This window comes from Amphiura filiformis, chromosome 4 (genome assembly GCF_039555335.1).
Source record: "Amphiura filiformis chromosome 4, Afil_fr2py, whole genome shotgun sequence".
Taxonomy (NCBI): domain Eukaryota; kingdom Metazoa; phylum Echinodermata; class Ophiuroidea; order Amphilepidida; family Amphiuridae; genus Amphiura; species Amphiura filiformis.
The window spans coordinates 78,128,751-78,151,760 of record NC_092631.1 but is presented as its reverse complement, the minus strand read 5'-3'; positions in this window follow the sequence as shown (position 1 = coordinate 78,151,760).

Below are 23,010 nucleotides of genomic sequence, written 5' to 3'. Positions count from 1 at the left end.
GTTTAGAATGTCATAAGGATCATTGCATTTAAATTTCAGCTCAATTGGAGCATTTTGAGAACCATGACCTTTGACCCCTTTATGACCCCTTAATGACCTTAAATAAATTTTAAATGTTTGAAATATGTTTAGAATGTCACAAGGATCATTGCATTTCAATTTAAGCTCAATCGGAGCATTTTCAGTTAAAATGACCTTTTTTGACCCCTGTGACCCCTGGATGACCTCCGACGTTTGGAAATATTTTTATCATATTCTTTATGATTTTCTTTTTCATATCACACCACTCATGGGGTCATACCTTCGTGGCATTTAGAGATATGTCCATTTCAGACCAAATGGTTAGTCAGTTAGTAAGCTAGTAAGTAAGCTAGTAAGCTAGTAAGTAAGCTAGTAAGTAACATTCACTCCTATAGGCTGATACCATTTCATGGTTCAGCAAAAATACAGCACTATTTTGGGGGGATTTAAAATTATATCCTGTTTTGCCAAGTGAAACAGCCCAATTCCAAATCCTCTAGTTAGTAATAACTAGCATTAAAAGTTAAAAGTCAATATTTGGCCAATTCTCGGAAATAACGGCCAAAAACACGGGGGTTTAGGTCGTTTTTCGAATGCTGTGTCAAGCAAACCCAAAGACTTGTACAAAGACTTGCTAATTTTAAGTTTAACATGTTTAATTCATTCTAATTTTTGGAAAACACATTTATAATCTCGAGATATTAACTTGGGGCCCCGACTTCGTAACTCGGGGTCCGGGATAGTAACGGACCCAGAAATAGTAGCTTGGGGTCTGAGATAGTTACTTTTGGCCCCGAGATAGTAACTCGGGGTCTGAGATAGTAACGGACCCAGAGATAGTAGCTTGGAGTTTGAGATAGTAACTTGGGGCCCCGAGATAGTAACTCGGGGCCCTGACTTAGTAACTCGGGGTCCGAGATAGTAATTCTTGTCCCTGACCTACCCCTGAGATAGTAACTCGGGGCCCTGGCTTAGTAACTCGTGGTCCTGGATATTAACTCGGGGCCCGAGATAGTAACTATGGGTCTGAAATAGTACCTCGGGGCCCCGATTTAGTAACTCGGGGCCTCAAGCTAGTAACTCGGGCCCCCGAATTCGTAACTCGGGGTCCGAGATAGTAACGGACCCCGAGATAGTAGCTTGGGTCTGAGATAGTAACTCGGGGCCCTGACTTGGTAACTCGGGGACCCGAGATAGTAACTCGGGGTCAGAGAGTGTAACTCGTGCCCTGCTAACTCGGGGTCCGAGATAGTAACTCTTGTCCCTGACTTACCCCGGTCGGGGACAAGAGTTACTATCTCGGACCCCGAGTTAGCCACGAGTTACAATCTCTGACCCCGAGTTACTATCTCGGGTCCCCGAGTTACTTTCTCGGACCACGAGTTATACTATCTCGTTTGTTTTTCCATTTATGTTTATTCAAACCAAGCGCCTAAGGTAGAGTCTGTTGTCTTGAAGTGTGACCAATAACCCACTTGACCAAACAAAAGGGAACAGTTGCTTACACATGCCCTTCTTTTGATCGCCCATTGATACATATGTCCCGAGTTTAAGCGACAAGACGCTATTGGTGCAGTAACCAATCTATATATACGTTCGCGTTGAAGGAAACTTAGCAAGAAATCGAATGAAGTAGATTTTCAACCCTCATTTCGCAAACTCTCCCGTATGGGCCTACGTGAGGCGCATTTTGTATAGAACAAACATAGGATTAGTATTTTATAGAAATAAGATACTGGCATAGTTTTTAAATGTAACTCATTTTATATTAAATCAAGTAACTTACCAGAATGTGATTATATTCAAACATTGAACATTTTGAAGCGAAATCAACCAATCAAAGTTAACTTCTTTCATTATAATAGTGTCCGTATATAAAATGTTAACAGAAACTCAGGTGTTATATGGCGGTTAGTTATAGTAAAAACAATTTACATGAAACAATTGAATATTTCCGATCTGCTGAGAGGTCGAGTTGAAAGTAGAGCGATTTCTCAACACGTTACAAGAGGGAATTTGAGACACTGGGCTAGGAAGTGGTCTATGGGTTACTGTGGTTTCCGTTGGTAAATAAAAAATTAAAATATTAGCCTAGTTATACGTCAATATATATACTAGGTTCAAATTTATCGTTAAACGGTCAAACTCACAATATTATGCAAGATTATTCAAAAGTTTTACACTAGTATTTTAAAGTCAACTTTGCATAAGATTTATTTAGAATATAACCTATTATCTTCTATTCCATATACGATACATCAGTTAAAATCATTCATATAATATTCATGACAAACTACCGTGATAATTCGCTTATGTCCATCATGTCCATTGCCGCAAAAGTGTACAACAAGGTCCTTCTGAACAGGATTCGACCTCACATTGATCCTTTAATGAGAAGCAACCAGGCTGGCTTTATATCAGGTCGCAGCTGATTTGAGGAGGATAATGGAAGGCTTCAAGGAGTACCAACTTCCCTTGACGGTCACTTTTGTGGACTTCAAAAAAGCCTTCGACTCCATCAACAGGTCTGTCATTTTCAGTGCTGCGGAACTTCAAAGGTTGTGGTCAATGCCATCCAGGTGCTCTACAAGGACTCCAATAGTGCCGTTATGGTAGATGGAAGTATCTCAGAGCCTTTCCAAGTAACAACTGGGTGCTTCAGGGTGATGTATTGGCTCCATTCCTGTTCATTATCGTGGTAGACTACCTTCTGAAGAAATCAACTTCTGGAATTGACGCTGGAATTGTTACCTACCTACGGTATCCCGCTAGGATGCTGAATGACCTGGAATTTGCTTGCTGATAATATTGCCCTGTTGGAATCTTCCATAGCCCGGGCCCAGTCACAGCTTACTAGGACTGCAACTGCAGCAGCAGATATAGGCCTTGTCATCAGCGCACCTAAGACAGAATGACTGCAAACTGTAACGCCCAACCAGCACTTGAAGTCTATATGGCAGTACCATCAACCATGTCACAGACTTCAAGTACTTGGGTTCCAAGATGGGCTCTAGTGTTGGAGACCTAAAAAGAAGAAAAGCACTAGCCTGGGCAGCTTTCTGGAAACGGGAAGGCCTTTAGAGAAGCCCATCCCTGCCAATCGATACAAAAATCAAGCTGTTTGAGACAACTTGTGCTACTGTCTTTCTGTACGGGTGCGAGTCATATGGGTAATCACCAAGGACATGGAAAACAAGATCAATGCGTTTGCAACATCTTGCTACAGAGTCATGCTAAACATCAAGCGTGTGGAAAGGATTCCGAATGAAACCATCTACTATCTGACCAACACCACTCCACTGGTTGCCAAAGTCAAGATTCATCAACTCAAATTTCTCGGCCATATAGGGCCTACTGCGTCTTGAAGATGGCGAGCCTGTGAAAGAATATGCGCTTTATATTCCACCACATGGGAAGAGGAAACCTGGACGGCCGCGCACACTGTACTCACAGTATGTCCAGCATCTCCTCGGAGATACTGAAGGGATGCTGCAGCCAAACAAAATTGTTTCCATTGCCCAAGATCGCAATAGTTGGAGAAAGCTTGTAGTCGCCTGCTCCGCAGCCGACTGATATGATCTGACATAAATAGAACCATCGACTTAAAAGGGCATATCGTTATCCACAGCCTCATCCCTCCACTTTTCCCAAAACAAAGTTGTGATTTTTATACCACTGGAAACCTTTGGCCTCATAATGTTTTTGTGCAAAACAATTCTTGCAGATTAATTCGTTTAGCAAACATATCGTCAAATTTGAATTACGTTCTGGTGTATACCAGAACAAAATTACAACAGTGGCTTATCAGCCTATGAGCAGTGTAATACACATAAATCATGCGTAACTCGCAAATGCAAAATCGGAATCAACTGAAATTTTAGGAATAAGCTTTGTTCGTGGATATCTACTGACAAATTACATAAAAAAAGGATGAAGGATCACGAAATACTCCTTTAATAAAATACCTTTTTTCTTCTTTGACAAGTGACAATTTTGACCACAAAATTAATCATTTTTCGGTTTCACAATGACCATTCAGAATGCACTACGAATTATACGTCTGATGGTCATTGTGAAACTAGTGTGTTGTGAAACCGAAAAATAATAAATTTTGCGGTATTTGCAATTTTATATCGTCGGGTCAAATTATTGTCACTGGTCAAAATAGATATATTATTAAGAATATGCCTATTATATTTATATCAAAATATTATGAACGATTTTAACCGATGTATTTTATAAAACTGAAACAATTTTTTTTTAAATTTCATATAAAATGATGAAATTACCTGCGATTTGCGAAAACGTGATGAAGCCTGGCTGCCTTGCAGTGCGAGTCAAATCCGAATCCAGTAACATTTTAATCGCATTAAAATGCGTTGCGCTGTCAGGCGGGAGATACGATCGGCGAGGGTTCGAGCCTTGGGCTTGCCTTAGGTGAAAACTCTCTGATTTCATCGGAATTCTTCGGAACACCGCCATTATCTGCTACCATGCATTTGTTTATTGTCGAGTAATGAGATTTTGAAAATGTATAAATAAAGGTTGAACACCAGCATTCTGAAAATCAATGTTTGAACACGTGTCATGTGTTAAAAAACCGTTACATTTCTTTCATGTGTCCGAAGTGTTCATAGATAGTAATTTTGAACACCAGAGTTTAAAGGATTAGAACATGTTACACTAGTGTTCTGAGGTAATAACACCTGTGTTCTCTACATTAACACTAGTGTTCTCTAAATAAGTTGAACACGTGTCATGTGTTAAAAAACCGTTACATTAATGAACGCGTTCCATGTGTTCTGGCCAATTTACAGTGCACTCTTTTGGAGATTGGGGTTTTCACTATTTTATTAAGAGAGTAGTTTACTGTGAATGTAGCTTTTACATGTCTGTACAATACCATCTCAAAACGTACTGAGACGATGTAGCATCAATTAAACGATAACACTATCAAGAAATCTGGTAAAAACATATCAATCAACATCAAGAAATGAATACATTAACACGCTATCACTTATGGTTGTTTGCTTTTGTCTGAAATCAAAATCAAAATCTCTAGTGTCATTATAAGTTAAATATTCTAACCAAAGATACTCAATACCGTATTGAGTATCTTTGTTCTAACAAACTGGATAAAATCAGTGGCGTAGATTTCTTTTCGACATGGGGGATGGGGTTAGTTTAACCGAAAATGGTCAAATATGCAAGTGGTCCAAAACACATACATTCAGCGTCAACATATGGGGATGGAAGGGGGTGCTTCCCGGGGTGCTTGAATGGACCATCCCCTTTAGCAAAATATTGGGGATGCATCCCCTTGGGCATGCACAGTGCTGGATCTACTACGATGGTCAAAAAGGATGGACTGGTCATAGGATCCAACTCAGGAGGTTCCATCATGAAGCAAACTTACTCGGATTGAGCTTGAGATGATGGTCTTTTGCCAAAGCATCCAAGTCCTGAACATCAGATCCAATCTGGCTGACTTGTTTAGCAGGATAAACCTCTCCAAGCGTGAGATCATCGACACACTTAAAGCTTTTAGTCAGAGACTCCTCAGAAACATTTAAATGTGATGGGCCAAGCTTAGTGCCCTGTGGGACACCACATGAGAGAGTTTCCCATTCTGACAGGGCAGAGTGGTACTGCACCCGCTGACGACGAGCTGTAAGGAAGTTTATAATCCACGGCAGTAACTCGCTTCTGACACCAAGCTCGTAGAGTCTCTGGATAGCTTAAGTATGGTCGATGCAATCAAATGCCTTGGAGAAGTCCGTCCGAGGGTTCCTACAGTTCCTCCTTTGTCAGTACCTTTGAAAAAAACCCATCAATAATATCAATTAGACAATGAAAGGTAGACGACCCTTTGATACTACCATATTGGTTTCGGTCAATTGCACTAGAAATATCATCAAGCACCCACTTTGCAACAAACCCTCACATATTTTTGCCAAAAGGGAAGTCAATGAGATTGGCCTTAGTTTTGAAATTGAGCAGGGGTTTCCTTTGGAATTGGGGCAATTGTGGCATCTTTTCAAACTTGGGGGACTATTCCATCTTTTAAAGATGAGTTGAATATATCTGCTGCTGGGATGCTAAACTCACATGCAAACTCACTGATCAACCTCCCAGGAAGACCGTCAGGTCCAGCTGCTTTTTGTGGCGCCCTCTACGGAGGGGCCACATATAGGCATGTACTTTGTGAAATCTTCTAATTTCAGTCTTGCTAGATTTACTCCTTAATTGTTTTGCTAAAATTATGCCCAGCTCAGAAATAAAACCACAATATGCTAGGATTTTATTTTATTATTGTTTTCTGATATGCACGGGATAAAATGATGTGTGTATATTCTTTGTTTAAAATACAAAATTAATGGACTTATAAAAACACCAAATAACCCGTGACCTTTGTATGGTTTAAACCAGTTTACCGCCCCTTAGAACCCGATAGACGGTGACATTTGACCATTCTAATTATGTATGTTTTGAACATGTTTGCACATGAACTAGTTGTTTACAGTGTGAAGAATCTACAACATGCTCATCTATCAGGGCACAGTTCTTTAACCCCAATACATTTGTGCATTCATTGAATGACCTTTGAAAATGTGAGTACAAAAACTCATACTTTGCAAATTAAGGTCAAATTTTGCACTATGATTGTTTAATTGAGGTTATTGATAATATAGTGATTGCACACAGTGCACCTAATCCTTAAACAAACACCAATTAATTATAGTTGACCAACACAACCACTGACCAAACATGAAATCACTAATGGTTTATGTGCTTGAATACAGCTCAGTATCTTTGTGGTGACTATCTCTGATAAAAAACAAAACATTAATTAACGAAAATCAACCCTGGTCAGCAGAGAAAGGAATAAATTTGGAAGACATGACTGTGTTGAAGGTCAGAAGTTTATTTGCAAAAATAATATTTATTGTAATATGCCTAACTGCTGGGATGGGTTCCTAGCAAGGTAAAGTGAAAGAAACCCCAATGGCTATTTTGTCTGTTTAAAATAGAGTTCTATGGCCGACTTAAAGTCATAATTATGACGTAATTTTGTTATTTATTAATTAATTTTTAGCAGAATTATATTAATAACATAAAAATGGGCTGTGCCCGTTTCATGAAGAATAACGATCGATCTTACCCTTGATTTAACAGGCCTGTCAATTTCTTGGTATTGTTTGATATGAAAGGAGGGTATGATTGTTTTGTATTAGTTTAAGTATTTCCTAGCCTCTCTTAGCCACATGGTTGGCTACAAAAGACACAGAGTAGCCTATACCTTATAAACTGGCATGCGTGCGCCGACCCCAAGTTTTCAACATTTCAGGATTGTTTCTGGACGGAGGTCGGGTGAAAAACGAAATTACGTTTACATGACTTTGTCGAAATTCGTCGTGTGACAAGAATGAGTGTATAGATGACTAGGGGGAAGCTTACTTATTTGTGTCTTCTAGTTATACCCTAGGCCCTGATAACGAAATTCAACAATATTCAATATCCAAAGCAATATCCTCACTACAACGGCCCCCAAAACAGAACTCCCACCCCACATAATCGCAAATTGACACGAAAGCTTCATTCCATGAAGCATTTCTCTCGTATTTGATCATCTTCTACTCTTCCCTAAAAAATCATTATAATACCAAATCTAATCACCATGGAATTCACCATATCCCGTCCAGCTCACATTGGGCGCCACATTCCTTTTTTAAAGGAATTTTTATTTAACATTCAGTTTTTTCAGAGCATTGTACATATCCCATACCTGAATCTGAGGTGGCAGTCTTGCAGGTAGGGAGGCGGGCAGCGCCTGTGGGTTGATTGGAGGCTTACCGTGTTATTTCACTCCAGAAAATTGGTTTCAATATTCCAATCCAACTCATTTCTTCATTGCTCACAATTTTACTCAATTCCAATCCAAATCAATTCATGCCCAAACCAAATAATTTTTTATTCCAATTCATTTCCAGTGCATTGAAATGAAAATCCCAAAAATGTATTTCAATTCAATAGACATGTTTTGAAATCCATGCTGCACATCAAAATGTAACAAAACCCCCTTCTTTAGTTGGGTACCCAGTATATGACGCAGGACATACTGATCGATATCATGGCCACTATTGAATGCTTGAATTTGTCATAACAGTAAATCTGTATTTCAAGTTCAACTGAATGAGTTGATCATGCTTTAAAAAAAAATAATTATACAATATTTATCCCTGAAAAATCGACTATGGCATATCTCTTTTAATGCAAAAGCGTGAAAAACACACTTTCCAAAAAGAGTGAAAATCACCGCAAAAGAGTGAATATCACACCTAAAAGAGTGAAAAATAATTCTAAAAGAGTGGAAATCATGTTCTCTTGCAAGGTATATAATATAAGAGACATTACTCTTTCTCGAGTAATGGCCCTTAAATATATTATTTATTTATTTATACTTTCTTTAAGCAGGGTAATCCCATCAATGAAAACACTGATCTTCCTGGGGGCCCTGCAAGAGCCGTACATTTACAAATTAAAATACAACTTAAATAATATTTATAGTAGTACATGTACATGAGGAAAAATATACATATTTGAATATGAAATAATTATGAGTACATTATGAATTAAATTATCTTGGTTGAGGTGCACAATGTAGCATTCTTAAGCATGGAGAGACTCATTGTATTATAGTTACTACGAATGTTAGATGGAAGATCATTCCATATTTTAACAGCTCTAACATTAAAAGTACGTTTACCAGAGTTAGAGCTCCATTTTGGTTGATAAAGCATATTTGAAATTTGGCCTCTGGTTGCAACATTATGTACAGAATGTGTAAATGTAAAGTTAGATGATAAGTATGAAGGCGCTTGATCTTTAATACATTTTAAAACAATAACTAACAAATGATTGTACCACCTTTTGTCAAGCTTAATCCAATTTAACTTATCCATCATTTCATCTGTTGGTGTTCTAATATCAGCTGACAAAATAATTCTTGCAAGTCTGTTCTGGAGGATTTGGAGAGAGTTTGCAAGTTCTCCAGAACAATTTGACCATACAGGGCTGCAATAATCAAAATGGGGTAGAGCGAGAGCATTTGCCAGCATGGTTAGAGTTGACTCTGGAAGATAATACTTAATACGATTTATGACACCACATCTTTTAGAAATATTTTTAGAAACATAATTGATATGGTTAAACCATGTTAAGTTTGAATCAAATATAACACCAAGGTATTTAAACTGGTCAACCTTTTCAATGGTTTGATCACAATAACTTAACTTAATATCATCAAATTTAGATAGAACATGCCATGTACCAAATATCATAAATTTAGTCTTTTTGATATTCAAAGTTAAGTGGTTTTTTTTAAACCAATCAGCAATATCATTCAAATTATTTTCAAGATCAGTTTGAAGTTGAGATATCTGTACTATGAAAGAGTGGTTGCCACTCTTTTTGAGTGATTTTCACTCTTCCCACTCTTTTGGAGAGTGTTTTCACTATATAGTTTACTGTGAATGTAGCTACCATTTCAAAACATACTGAGATGATGTGGGGCCATATAAACACAGCATCAATTATACGATAACACTATCAACAAATCTGTAGAAAACATATCAATCAACATCAAGAAATGAATACATTAACACGCTATCACTTATGGTTGTTTGCTTTTGTCTGAAATCAAAATCAAAATCTGTTGTGTCATAAATAAGCTAAATATTCTAACAAACTGGATCAAATCAGTGGCGTAGATTTCTTTTCGACATGTGGGGATGCGGTTTAACCTAAAATGGTTAAATATGCAAGTGGTCCAAAACACATAGGGGTGGTGCTTGTATGGACCATCTCCTTTTATCAAAACATTGGGGGATGCATCCCCTGGCCCCGGCATCTACGAAGTACGATGGTCCACCGTCAAAAGGATGGACCGGTCATAGGATGAACGGGTACAGGGCGTTAGTCCGACACGCCGCTAGTCCGACACTCCGCTAGTCCGACACGCCGCTAGTCCGAATCTGAAATGCACTGCATAGTCCGACACGCAGCTAGTCCGAATCTAAAATACACTCTGCTAGTCCGGCACGCCGCTAGTCCGAAATTGAAAACCACTGCGCTAGTCCGAATCGCATGCTTTTTTCGGACTAGCGCCGTGCTTTTCATTTTCGGACTGACGCACCTCTAAGTATAGGGAATTTGCGTTGTCGGACTAGCGGCGTGTCGGACTGAGCGGTGCTCCCCGGATTGACTCATATGAGCGGCACGTGAGTACCCGGAGATATAGTAGCGAAGACACTCGGAAACTGCAAAAACTGCAGAACATATCGGACGTAAATGTAGAACATCAAGGTGTTCAAAATGTAACGGATATAGACTACACTCTAAATTAGAAAGACTTAAAATCTTAGTTGAGACTTAAAATTTTTTAAGTCTTTAAGATTTATTTTACGCGGGGTTTGATTTAAATTTTCTTTGGGATCGGGAAAAAGAAAATCTATTTTTAAATCTTTCGAAAGAATTAAACCAATCACAATGCGATGGTGCGTGCACCTGATCAAATTGAAACGTTTTCTTTTTACTGCTCAGCCGCCATCTTTCTTTTGCGATTTTGTGTGGTGGCGAGCGAATGAATGAAGTGATATGGACGAACACGAACACGAGCAGAATAGCATCCCAGATGCTGTAATTGCCAATGTCAGTGACTATAACTTCCATGAAAAAGCTTACATTGTTGTGCACGAATGGCCAATGTGAGCATTATCTTCAATCGCCGAGGTAGTAGTCTGTGCGTCTGCTGTATAAGCTTACCTATACACATGATATAATTTATAAATTTGTAAGCTTATTTCCATGAAGGATCACACTCGGACACAGTGACACTGGAATATCACTGGCACTGCAGACTATTGCTTGAACTTTATGAAAGAAGTAGTCCTGACTTGGTATTACTCCCGTGAATAGACGTAGGCTATTGCTTGATAAGAAGTCACACGGACTTGTATTTAATATCGATATTTAAATCCCCATAAAGATTTATATTATTTTGAAATAAATCCCAGATATGCTTAAAAGTAAATCTTAAAGGACTTGAATATTAAATCCAATGGACTTGCATTTTTAAATCCTTGTGGGACTGAAATTTATAAAACTTTGTAAAGACTTATTTTAATCCTATATTGATTGGTCCCTAACTACAGTCTCTGAAAGTTTTAAAAGTAAGTCTTTTGGATTTGAATTTAAATCCCTGTAATTTAGAGTGTACGTTCTTGCTGTGTTCCAAGTGCATCTGTTGTTGGTGTTTTGTTAGTGTTCTTGATGTGTTCTTACGATTTAAAACAATCAATTAAAATTGATAACAATTTGCGAGCTTTAACATGTTTAAAATAAACCCGAATATGCTGTAACTGACGAACCCGACTTGAAATATGTAAATTAGATATCTTCTTCATCTTCGGCCGCCGTCACTACTGACGATTGGCTACCACCTCCTGGCTGCATCTCCTTATCTCCTTCTTCCAAGCTGTTCTGCTCTGAGCTAGACGCTTGGCTTGCACTAGGTCCATTCCTGTCCATCTTTGATGTTGTCAAACCTTGTTTCTTCGTCCTGATCGATCCCCTTCATCTTTTTCGTCTATTACCCGGAGTGTTAGTGCACTGCCACTTTGTTGTTACGGGACGAACTCTCCGTGTAGTTGTGCCTTCACACCAAGTTCCTCAAGGATGCCTCTGTTTGTTCTTTTCTCCTTCTAACTGATGTTCAGCATTCTTATATTTTCTCCAGAACCACATTTCAGCAGCAGCAAGTACAGCCCTCCAAGCCATACAGGAGTATTATGTACACTCCATATCAATACCTTGATCAGTTTTATTTTCAGTTCTTACATCTCATGATAACGTAAATAACGTAAATAACGTACATTACTTATTTATATCTGTACTTTTAATCAAGTGAATATATAAAAGTGAATACATTATGACCAGTTTCACTTCCACAGAAGAATTTTATCGACAAAATGCAACGTTCCCTTGTTATTTTCACAGTGAACAACCGCTGCAAAAGACTAAATTGTTCATGGTTTGCCCATTGCAATTCTATAGCTCTCTTAAAATGTTATTTTTATATTTGTTATAATAGTTTTCACACGTGAACCATCGCGGTTGGTGTAAGGAAAATATGCTTTATTTCGTATTAAATTATGTAAAAACGGAATAGGCCTAAATGCAAAATGTACCAAAATGATGACACAAAACTACCGTTGGCGATACGCGGCACGTCACGCGTGACGTCACCTTGTGTTGTCTCCAATCACAAGCGCTAAAACATGAGAGAATGATCGTTCGCTATGTCACAAATTTAAAAAGATGATTAATTATGGAAATGTCACAAGTGCTAAAATATTCAAACACACAAAAAACAAAAACAATTTATTTGAAGCAACCTTGATGTACCACAGCTGTGCCGAATTACTGAAACAGTAAATAAAACCCCGGCACGTCATATTGACAAAACCTATCAGTTCAAAAAGAGAAAATATAATATATTTACTTTCCTGATTAAGTTTGAACTTTGAATTCTCTTAGTTTCATCATTTTGGTACCTTTGACACGCCAGCATCAGCCCAGCGTACACGGACCACGGCGTTTCAGTGCTATAAATATCGCAAGAGCCTGGGAAAATCAACACACTTTGAACCAAGTGTTTAATTCTTTATTATATGTTTGGAAAAATCGACACTTTTGACTTTCGAGCTTTTCAAGAATCATGATATATAAATATATAATATAGCAGCTTTAACGTTAGTTTGAAGTTCCACGCGTGACCCTACAGTGGTCATAATTCTCGATTCTGGTGCATGGGGTCCCGGTTTCGACTCCCCGCAGTGAAAAAACTTGCTGGGGTACACACACATGTACTGTCTTTTAAATCTGAATTAAATGGACAACACATGTACGTCTGTAGATATATTCAGACTTTCCATGGTGCGTTTAGAGTTGGGTAAATGAACTATCAGAAAATTTCGTCCTTCGGAGGGGCGTTAAGTCTTTGTTCCCGGGTACACAGATCATATCTGTAGGCCTATGCATCCCGTAGTCAGTTTCAAAGAGATTGGCGTTCACCTCTAACTGCCCCAATCCTTCCCGGTGTTCTGAGGACTGACCCGAATGAGTTAATATCCAGGGTTGTCAAACCCGAAATCAATGTCTTCTTCATGTCCTTTCAGTGGCGTAGATTTCTTTTTGACATTGGGGGGGATGGGGTTGGAAAAAAATTCTTGAAGTATAGTGAAAACAGCACCTTTTGGCGACAGAATAAGTTTATGGTACAAATCCGCGTGAAGCGCGCGAAAAATTTTGCTATTTTTAAGCTAAACGGATGATATATGGTGCAAAAGTGGAATAAATGCGCGCGAAGCGCGCGAAAATTTGTACTTTTGGGGCTAAAATGGGCAAATATGAGGTTAATTTGGTCAGAAACTTATATTCAGGCGTCAACATTGGGGGGATGATTGTATGGAGCATCCCCCTGGCAAAATATTGGGGGGATAAATCCCCCATCCCCCAGGATCTACGCCTATGTGTCCTTTCCTGCTTCCGCCACAACGTTAATTCAAGGATAAGACAGTGTTTTGTGGCTCATTCTTACACTATATTATATACCGTATAGCATGCCTTTAAACTCCAGATTCTGGAAAAATATAGAACTGGATGAGGGGGATAAATCCCCCAATATTTTGCCAGGGGGGGATGGTCCATACAATCATCCCCCCAATGTTGACGCCTGATAATGGCTTTCTGACCAAATTAACCTCATTGCCCATTTTACCCCCCAAAGTGCAAATTTTCGAGCGCTTCGCGCGCATTTATTCTACTTTTACACCATATTTCATAAGTTTAACTTCAAAATAGCAAAATTTTTCGCGCGCTTCGAGCGCAATTGTACCATAAACTTATTCTGTCGCCAAAAGATGCTGGATTGACTATACTTCAAGAATTTTTTCCAACTACATCCCCCCAATGTCAAAAAGAAATCTACGCCACTGGCCACGATACTTTAAAGCGGCTCTTTACAAATAAAAATTCCTTTAAAAAAGGAATGTGGCGCCCAATGTGAGCTGGACGGGATATGGTGAATTCCATGGTGATTAGATTTGGTATTATAATGATTTTTTAGGGAAGAGTAGAAGATGATCAAATGAGAGAAATGCTTCATGGAATGAAGCTTTCGTGTCAATTTGCGATTATGTGGGGTGGGATGGGAGTTCTGTTTTGGGGGCCGTTGTAGTGAGGATATTGATTTGGATATTGAATATTGTTGAATTTCGTTATCAGGGCCTAGGGTATATGATGGATAACTAGAAGACACAAATAAGTAAGCTTCCCCCTAGTCATCTATACACTCATTCTTGTCACACGACGAATTTAGACAAAGTCATGTAAACGTAATTTCGTTTTTCACCCGACCTCCGTCCAGAAACAATCCTGAAATGTTGAAAACTTGGGGTCGGCGCACTCATGCCAGTTTATAAGGTATAGGCTACTCTGTGTCTTTTGTAGCCAACCATGTGGCTAAGAGAGGCTAGGAAATACTTAAACTAATACAAAACAATCATACCCTCCTTTCATATCAAACAATACCAAGAAATTGACAGGCCTGTTAAATCAAGGGTAAGATCGATCGTTATTCTTCATGAAACGGGCACAGCCCATTTTTATGTTATTAATTCTGCTAAAATTAATTAATAAATAACAAAATTACGTCATAATTATGACTTTAAGTCGGCCATAGAACTCTATTTTAAACAGACAAAATAGCCATTGGGGTTTCTTTCACTTTACCTTGCTAGGAACCCTTCCCAGCAGTTAGGCATATTACAATAAATATTATTTTTGCAAATAAACTTCTGACCTTCAACACAGTCATGTCTTCCAAATTTATTCCTTTCTCTGCTGACCAGGATTGATTTTCGTTAATTAATGTTTTGTTTTTTATCAGAGATAGTCACCACAAAGATACTGAGCTGTATTCAAGCACATAAACCATTAGTGATTTCATGTTTGGTCAGTGGATGTGTTGGTCAACTATAATTAATTGGTGTTGGTTTAAGGATTAGATGCACTGTGTGCAATCACTATATTATCAATAACCTCAATTAAACAATCATAGTGCAAAATTTGACCTTAATTTGCAAAGTATGAGTTTTTGTACTCACATTTTCAAAGGTCATTCAATGAATGCACAAATGTATTGGGGTTAAAGAACTGTGCCCTGATAGATGAGCATGTTGTAGATTCTTCACACTGTAAACAACTAGTTCATGTGCAAACATGTTCAAAACATACATAATTAGAATGGTCAAATGTCACCGTCTATCGGGTTCTAAGAGGCGGTAAACTGGTTTAAACCATACAAAGGTCACGGGTTATTTGGTGTTTTTATAAGTCCATTAATTTTGTATTTTAAACAAAGAATATACACACATCATTTTATCCCGTGCATATCAGAAAACAATAATAAAATAAAATCCTAGCATATTGTGGTTTTATTTCTGAGCTGGGCATAATTTTAGCAAAACAATTAAGGAGTAAATCTAGCAAGAGTGAAATTAGAAGCCTTTCACAAAGTACATGCCTATATGTGGCCCCTCCGTAGAGGGCGCCACAAAAAGTTAATAACGGATTAGTTTCCTCTCAATTGGCGATCATAAACCGCGTAATTGTTATCCTTTGTTTTTGGCGCCCTCTACGGAGGCGCCAAAATATAGGCATGACTTTGTGATTCTTTGTGAAAAGCTTCTAATTTCACTCTTGCTAGATTGACTTCGCAATTGTTTTGCTAAAATTATGCCCAGCTCAGAAATAAAACCACAATTTGCTTGGATTTTATTTTATTATTGTTTTCTGATATGCACAGGATAAAATGGTGAGCGTATATTCTTTGTTTAAAATACAAAATTAGGATTTAGAAAAACACCAAATAAATCCTGACCTTTGTATGGGTTCAACCAGTTTACCGTGTGCCTTAGAAACCCGATAGACATTTGACCATACACTAGGATCCACAACATGCTCATCTATCATGGGAACAGTTCTTAAGCCCTAATACATTTGTAGGCCTACTTTCATCCTTTGAAAATTTGGGTACACAAACTCATACTCTGCAACTTGAGGTCAAATTTTGCACTATGATTATGTAATTGAGGTTATTGGACTATGCCATTGGGATGAGACTATTGTGGTCCATAGTGATAAGATCAATTAACGAGGACTCTACTGATGGCTTTTGTTTGCTAATTACCATAGAATCTATATAGCGGTTATTGCCAAAGTTGCAATATGGTGGCACAATTGGGCGGAAAACTGTATGCAAACAACACGGCATATTAATTATACATGTTCTACATTGTTGTATTTTAAAACACTGAAGACCAAAATTGACGTTATTGCCATGATTGGATCATGGAGGTAGTAAGCCTACTACAACTCTGGCGGAAATTCGTTGCCACACCAGGGCCACACCAGCACGTTCTGGTGTTAAAAGCACGCAATCGAAGCTAAATATGGGATAGTTCCGTACTATTTTGTATAATAGTTGCAAATGCACATTCAGATTACACTTGCCCCTTCCCCCCCCCCCCCCCCCATTTTCCAATGTTGGGAGACTGTAATGTAGAAATGATGACGATTTTGTCCAAATCAACATTGCAATAGGGGAGCGGGGAAGGATGTTGGCCAATTAACGCTCAGGTGTGGCAACATTTTTCGCCAAGGTTGTAGCTATACTACCTCCATGATTGGATTAAGTAAATAACTAAATCCTGTTATCTACCCAGCAATGTTTGCTTATCATAATAATTGTAACAAACTGTAGACAGAAAAGGCAAACAGACAGAAATTTAGAGTTTTAAATTAGAGAGTTGACAGGAAGTTGTAAGAGTTAAATTGTTATGGATATGATTGGTGTAAGAACGAAAAAGTTGAATGTCAGATCAAAGTCATCCGAGGTGAATTAAGTAATGTCAATCACAAATTGTTACAGGTCATTTGAGGTGGACTAAGTTTATATTTGGATTGTCAGAACACCTTCCCCAATCAGACACATTTCTCTTGTTTGGCTTGACTTTGCAAAGAGCGTCTAATTTCGGTCTTGCTAGATTTACTTCGCAACTGTATTGCTTAAAAGTATGCCCAGCTTAGAAATAAAACAACAATTTGCTTGGATTTGATTTTATTATTGTTTTCTGATATGTTCGGGATAAAATGTTGTGCGTATATTCTTTGTTTAAAATACAAAATTAATGGACTTCTTTCTATGCTAATATTACATTATTGTTTTAAAGAGAAAAAAAAGTATCCAAACAGTTGGGCGCCCATTCCTTTTTTAAAGGAATTTTTATTCAGTTATCCCACAAAGACCCGCCTTTGTCCAATTATTTACCAATAAAATTGGTTTAAAACCATTATTTGAATAAACATCAAACATAAAACTTAATCGAACAAATATTGCTCAGACCTGTCACGTGCGGGTGCTGTTTGGCTTGGTCTTTGATGTGTGTGAAAACAGAAATCTGTGGAGCGTTGGCAAACAAGGCAAAGTATCTTTTTTTTGTCGAAGTTCCGGTCATCCTGTGGCGAATCATTGGTCTCAGAAACATCCAAATGGAAATATTTGGGTATATATAATAGTACATTGATCGATTAACCGGACGGCAATGTTGGATTCAACTTCCACGTTTCACTTGTTTCGTATAATGTATAATGATAAAAATTATATAAAATCATAAAATCTCGACACATTTTTTCAAGAATCTCGACACAAGTTCTCGTCCCCTCCCGCTTCCTATTTTGCGACCACTTCAAATCTATTTTCACTTTTGAAGAAAGGTGTCTAGGAAGTTGAGATGCTTTCTATAGCCTTGCTTATTATACAAGAAACACTTCTGGGAGTTCGACATGTTCGAGGGGGATTAGGATCAGAACAATAAAATAAAAAACTCTTCTTTTTTCAGACATTATTCTCTACACTAAATACAGGGCCAAATGTGGGTATTTACACCTATTTTTCTATTAATTTTTTTTTATTCGGTCTACATTGATCTAACGCATACACGTCAAAATGGAAACAGGATTGCGAGTTTCACAGAGCATTCAGCTGTTCAGTAGGCCCACATTCTCTCTGCATACGCTGGCCATATTCTACATTCGTTCGTTTAAAATGTTATCATTATTTAACTTATTAAACTAAAAACACAATTTTGGTTAGAACTATCAGGGCAGGGTAACTTATACTTAAATATTAGCCTATATTGTATGTTGTGAATCGATGGGTGGGTCAGCACTGGACACTATAAAAGTACATTGAATCGGGTCAATCTCGACTCGTTGTCAAGTTTCCGTTTAATTTTTATCTTAATTGTTGTTGTAACAATTGAAGATATCATCACTGATTCACGAGCCGGTAATGATAAGATGAATACCCAGTAGCAAATATCACTGATTGACCTACTACTAACATAATTTGATTTTCTAATGGATTTTATCGCAAGTTATCCTATAGTATCATAACAATTATTATCATCAGTAAATCCACTTCCATATCAAAACGCGTGGCTAACGAGAGGGTAATTCCTACACCTATATGATATCATATCACTCGTTTAAAGATACTGAATCTTATCAGAAATTACCCTTAATTTGCTACTGTTTGATAAAATTCACACCTATTATCTGTATTATTGCTTTATATCTGCTGAAGAAAATAGTTTAAAGATAAACTTGTGTTTTTTAACCAGCGGGTATAAATACAAGAGATAGCCATGATAGTGTGGAACATCAACAGAGTCGACTGCACGTTCGTTCGACTGTCGATATAATTTTACGACAACAAATTCAAAGTTATCATTGCTACAGATATAAACTTGTCACGCTTATTATAATTATAATTTCTAATACTTTTTAAATATACAGCCTGTCTCAAAAAACTGTGCAAGTGAAAATCGCCCTCTTTTGCAATTAGACAATACCGTTATGACATGATGCTTACATCAACGTCAAGGGCGCAGTCTAAGTTCTCAAATGCCGTTTGTTCTGCTTGTTTTTATATCGCCTTTAACGTTGATGTACGCCGCATCATGTCACAATGGTATTTTTTAGTTGCCAAAGAGGGCATTTGCACAAATTTTTTTGAGACAGGCTGTATTTCAACAACTATGTTTATGACCCTTGAATATAGGGCTATAGGCATGTTCGAATCCCATCAGTCTCGGTCAGTCAGTCCGAGTCGATTTAGTTCGACGTGTGATCGTTTTCACGTATGTTTTGTGGGACTTGAGAGCACATATCGAATTGCATTTTGAAAACGAGGAATGTCCTAATGATATCAAATAATTTTGATTTTGAAATTCGCGATATAATACATATTTTATGGCAAATTTATCAGTCCTCAAAGTAAATTGCATAAATCTAACGATATGTACTTAAATTGCATGTAGCTGTATGAAAAGCCGTCCATATGACAATTTTGACCTTTTGTATTTAAGATATAGATTTTTTCTCCAAAAACATCAAAAATGTTTAGGTCTTTTGGGGAAAAATGTATATCTTCAATGTGAAAGGTCAAAATTTTCAATTGATGGTCGGCTTTTCATGCATCCCAGCTACAAACACTTTAAGGGGTGGGGTATGAACGTTTGGACAGTATTTATTGTGGGACATTAGAGCACATCAGACATATCGAATTGCATTCTGAATACGAAGAATATCCTTCTGATATCAAATAATTTTGATTCGCAATGTAATACACATTTTATGGCAAATGATTAAAAATTGATATTTTTGATATTTAACACTACTCGAAGTAAACTTTATAAATCTGATGATTTATACTTAAAGTGTATGTAGGTGGGATGAAAAGCCGGCGATCAATTGACTATATTTGGACCTTTTGTATTGAAGATAGGATTTTTTCCCAAAACATCAAAAAAAATAAGGTCTTTTTGGGAAAAAATCCATATCTTCAATATGAAAGGTCAACATTTTCAATTGATCGTCGGCTTTTCCTCCCGGCTACATACACTTTAAGAATATATCATTAGATTTATAAAATTTACTTCGAGGACTGTTATATATCAAAATGTGAAAAATATCAAATTTTATTTGTCATAAAATTTGTATTATATCGTGAATTTCAAAAAATGAAAATTATTTGATATCAGAAAGACATTCTTCGTATTCAGAATGCAATTCGATATGTCTGGTGTGCTCTCATGTCCCACAAAAAATACTGTCGAAACGCTCAAAACGCTCATTCCAGATCCCTTAAGTACATGTCATTAGATTATAAAGTTTACTTCGAGGACTGTTAAATATCAAAAATATATAAAATTTGTATTATACTGCGAATTTTAAAAAAAAATCAAAATTATTTGATATCATCAGGACATTCCTATAATTATTAGAATGCAATTCGATATGTATGATGTGCTCTCAGGTCCCACAAAAAATACTGTGCAAACGTCGCTATCCGAGCCCTTTAAGGCGAGTGGGATGGCAGGAGCCATTCAACTGGAAACCTTAAGGCAAGGGGTATGAACGTTTGGACAGTATTTATTGTGGGAAATTGGAGCACATGCATCAGACATATCGAATTGCATTCTGAATACGAAGAATGGCCTTCTGATATCAAATAATTTTGATTTTTTGAAATTCGCAATGTAATATTAATACACTGCACATTTTATGGCAAATGATTAAAAATTGATATTTTGATATTTAACAGTTCTCGAAGTAAACTATGTAAATCTGATGATATGTACTTGAAGTGTATGTAGGTGGGATGAAAAGCCAACAATTGAAAATTTTGACCTTTCGTATTGAAGATATGGATTTTTTTCCCAAAACACCAAAAAAATAGGTCTTTTTGGGAAAAAAAATCCATATCATCGAAACGCTCAAAACGCTCATTCCAGATCCCTTAATATAGGTATGCATTGTCCTAATTCGCCAGCGAAGTGTTACGTGTAATCCGACTATCACTATGTCAACTGCATCACGTTTTTCAGTTCTGCACCACGATTGAAATGATCGCAACACAAAGTCTATGGCATGCATTACCGATTCCAAAATGTGCGTGATCCACTATATAGACGAATGTAAATTCACGCATTCCTACACCTGACTAGCAGCCTTTAGTTGGGTAGCCATCGGCTACAATGCACTCAAAATGTGAAATGATTCGGCCTTGGCAGACATTTTAAACTGCACTCCATCACCCGTTTTACACCTTCCACGAAAACACAGGTAGACAAAAGAATGACACAATGCAGTTCCCTTCGACAAAACACACAGCATGATCTATTCGCTGTTGAAGTGACATAATAATCGGATTAACTATACACGGTATCTATGCATTGATGTACTTGCGAACAAAAGGACTATGTAGATGCGACGGGATTACCTGCGGAATTATCTCCATTATATACATTATTAGCTATTATTCTATTAACCCTCCTCGTCCTTACATCTTCTCTAGGTGTTAGGCGGCTTTTATTTGCACAATTGGACGCTCAAAACACCAGGTTGGTGCTAGCGGCTACCCAAAGATGTCCGACCAAATCCTGACCATGACTTGGCTACTTGGATTCGTCTATACCAAGGAGTTATGTAACCACTTCGCTGGCGAAAAGGAAGTGAGTCAAGAAAGCCAATACTCGCATTCATATTATTTCCATAATCTTGCGGTCCGGTCTTGCGGTTTTAAAGCCATATTATAACATTTGCTGAGGAGAACGCCCTCAAAAAATGTTAAATTCTGGTTTTTACACGATTGAAATGTACTTTAGTCAATAAAGATACTCTGCAAAAATCAAGACTCTATAGGTGCTGTAGTTTTGTCAAAATCCGAGATTTTGAATAAAACGCTGGAACCGGCGTTTTATTATTACGATGGAAATATTAGTCGAACAGTAGCCTATGCACAGTACGTACACGGCGTGCGGGATACACATACACACACACCCCGAGAATCGTATGCGTACCGTATTACAACCGCGGGAGTAACTTGCATGCATGGGCGCTAATAGTAAATTCCAATTTTCAATGCTTTACCTCACTTGTTCGGCTCAAAATTAAAAGGGGACATATCTGACAGTAAAAGCTAACATTTAATGGAAAATAAATACTAATCTATTTTTACAGAAATGTTATAATATGGCTTTAAGGTCAATAATCAAAACGAATGTTTTGGGCGAAGTTCCCATCGCAAAAACACTCATCATGCAAATGGGCGGCAATAGGTCAACCTTTTATCAAGCATTGGGATCTCCTTTATAGGACCCATGTCATACCTCTTGTGTGTCATCTTTGTTTGTCTAAAATATTTGAGTGCAAAATTACACCGGTATAGGTTATGCCCTCCGTCGCCTATATAGGAACTTGAAATTCAATTCATGTTACACCCTGTTACATCGCACTTTTTTAAATTTCTACAGTTTCTTTTTAAAGGCACCCTGTATTGTCAACATATTGTTCAAATCCCACCAATTGTGTAAGTAACATTGGACTTTAAGTTGTAGGTCGTCGACATTAAATATAAAATGCTGATGGACAAACTTTGTGAAGTAAAGTGCGACAGATAGGCGCCGAGGATAAAATAAATTGCTTAGCAAATACAATGACATGACTTTTTGTGGTCTATTTTGCAGACTAAAAAACTTATTGTAGTATCTTCCTTATTTAAATAGTGTAGAAATCAACATGATTTGGAGGAGGCTAAGTTGTATTTGAATAAAAGGGTACTCACCGCTAATAATATATGGCAGCCTGTGTAGACAAGTGTTTGTGGTCCCCGGCGGAGCCCCGGGTCGGCATGGACTTCGATCAGCCTATAATATATATTTATTTTGCCTATACATAAATACATAAAGGCATAGGTATGCTATATGGTCTGTATCGTGAAATCATGTATCAAATTATTTA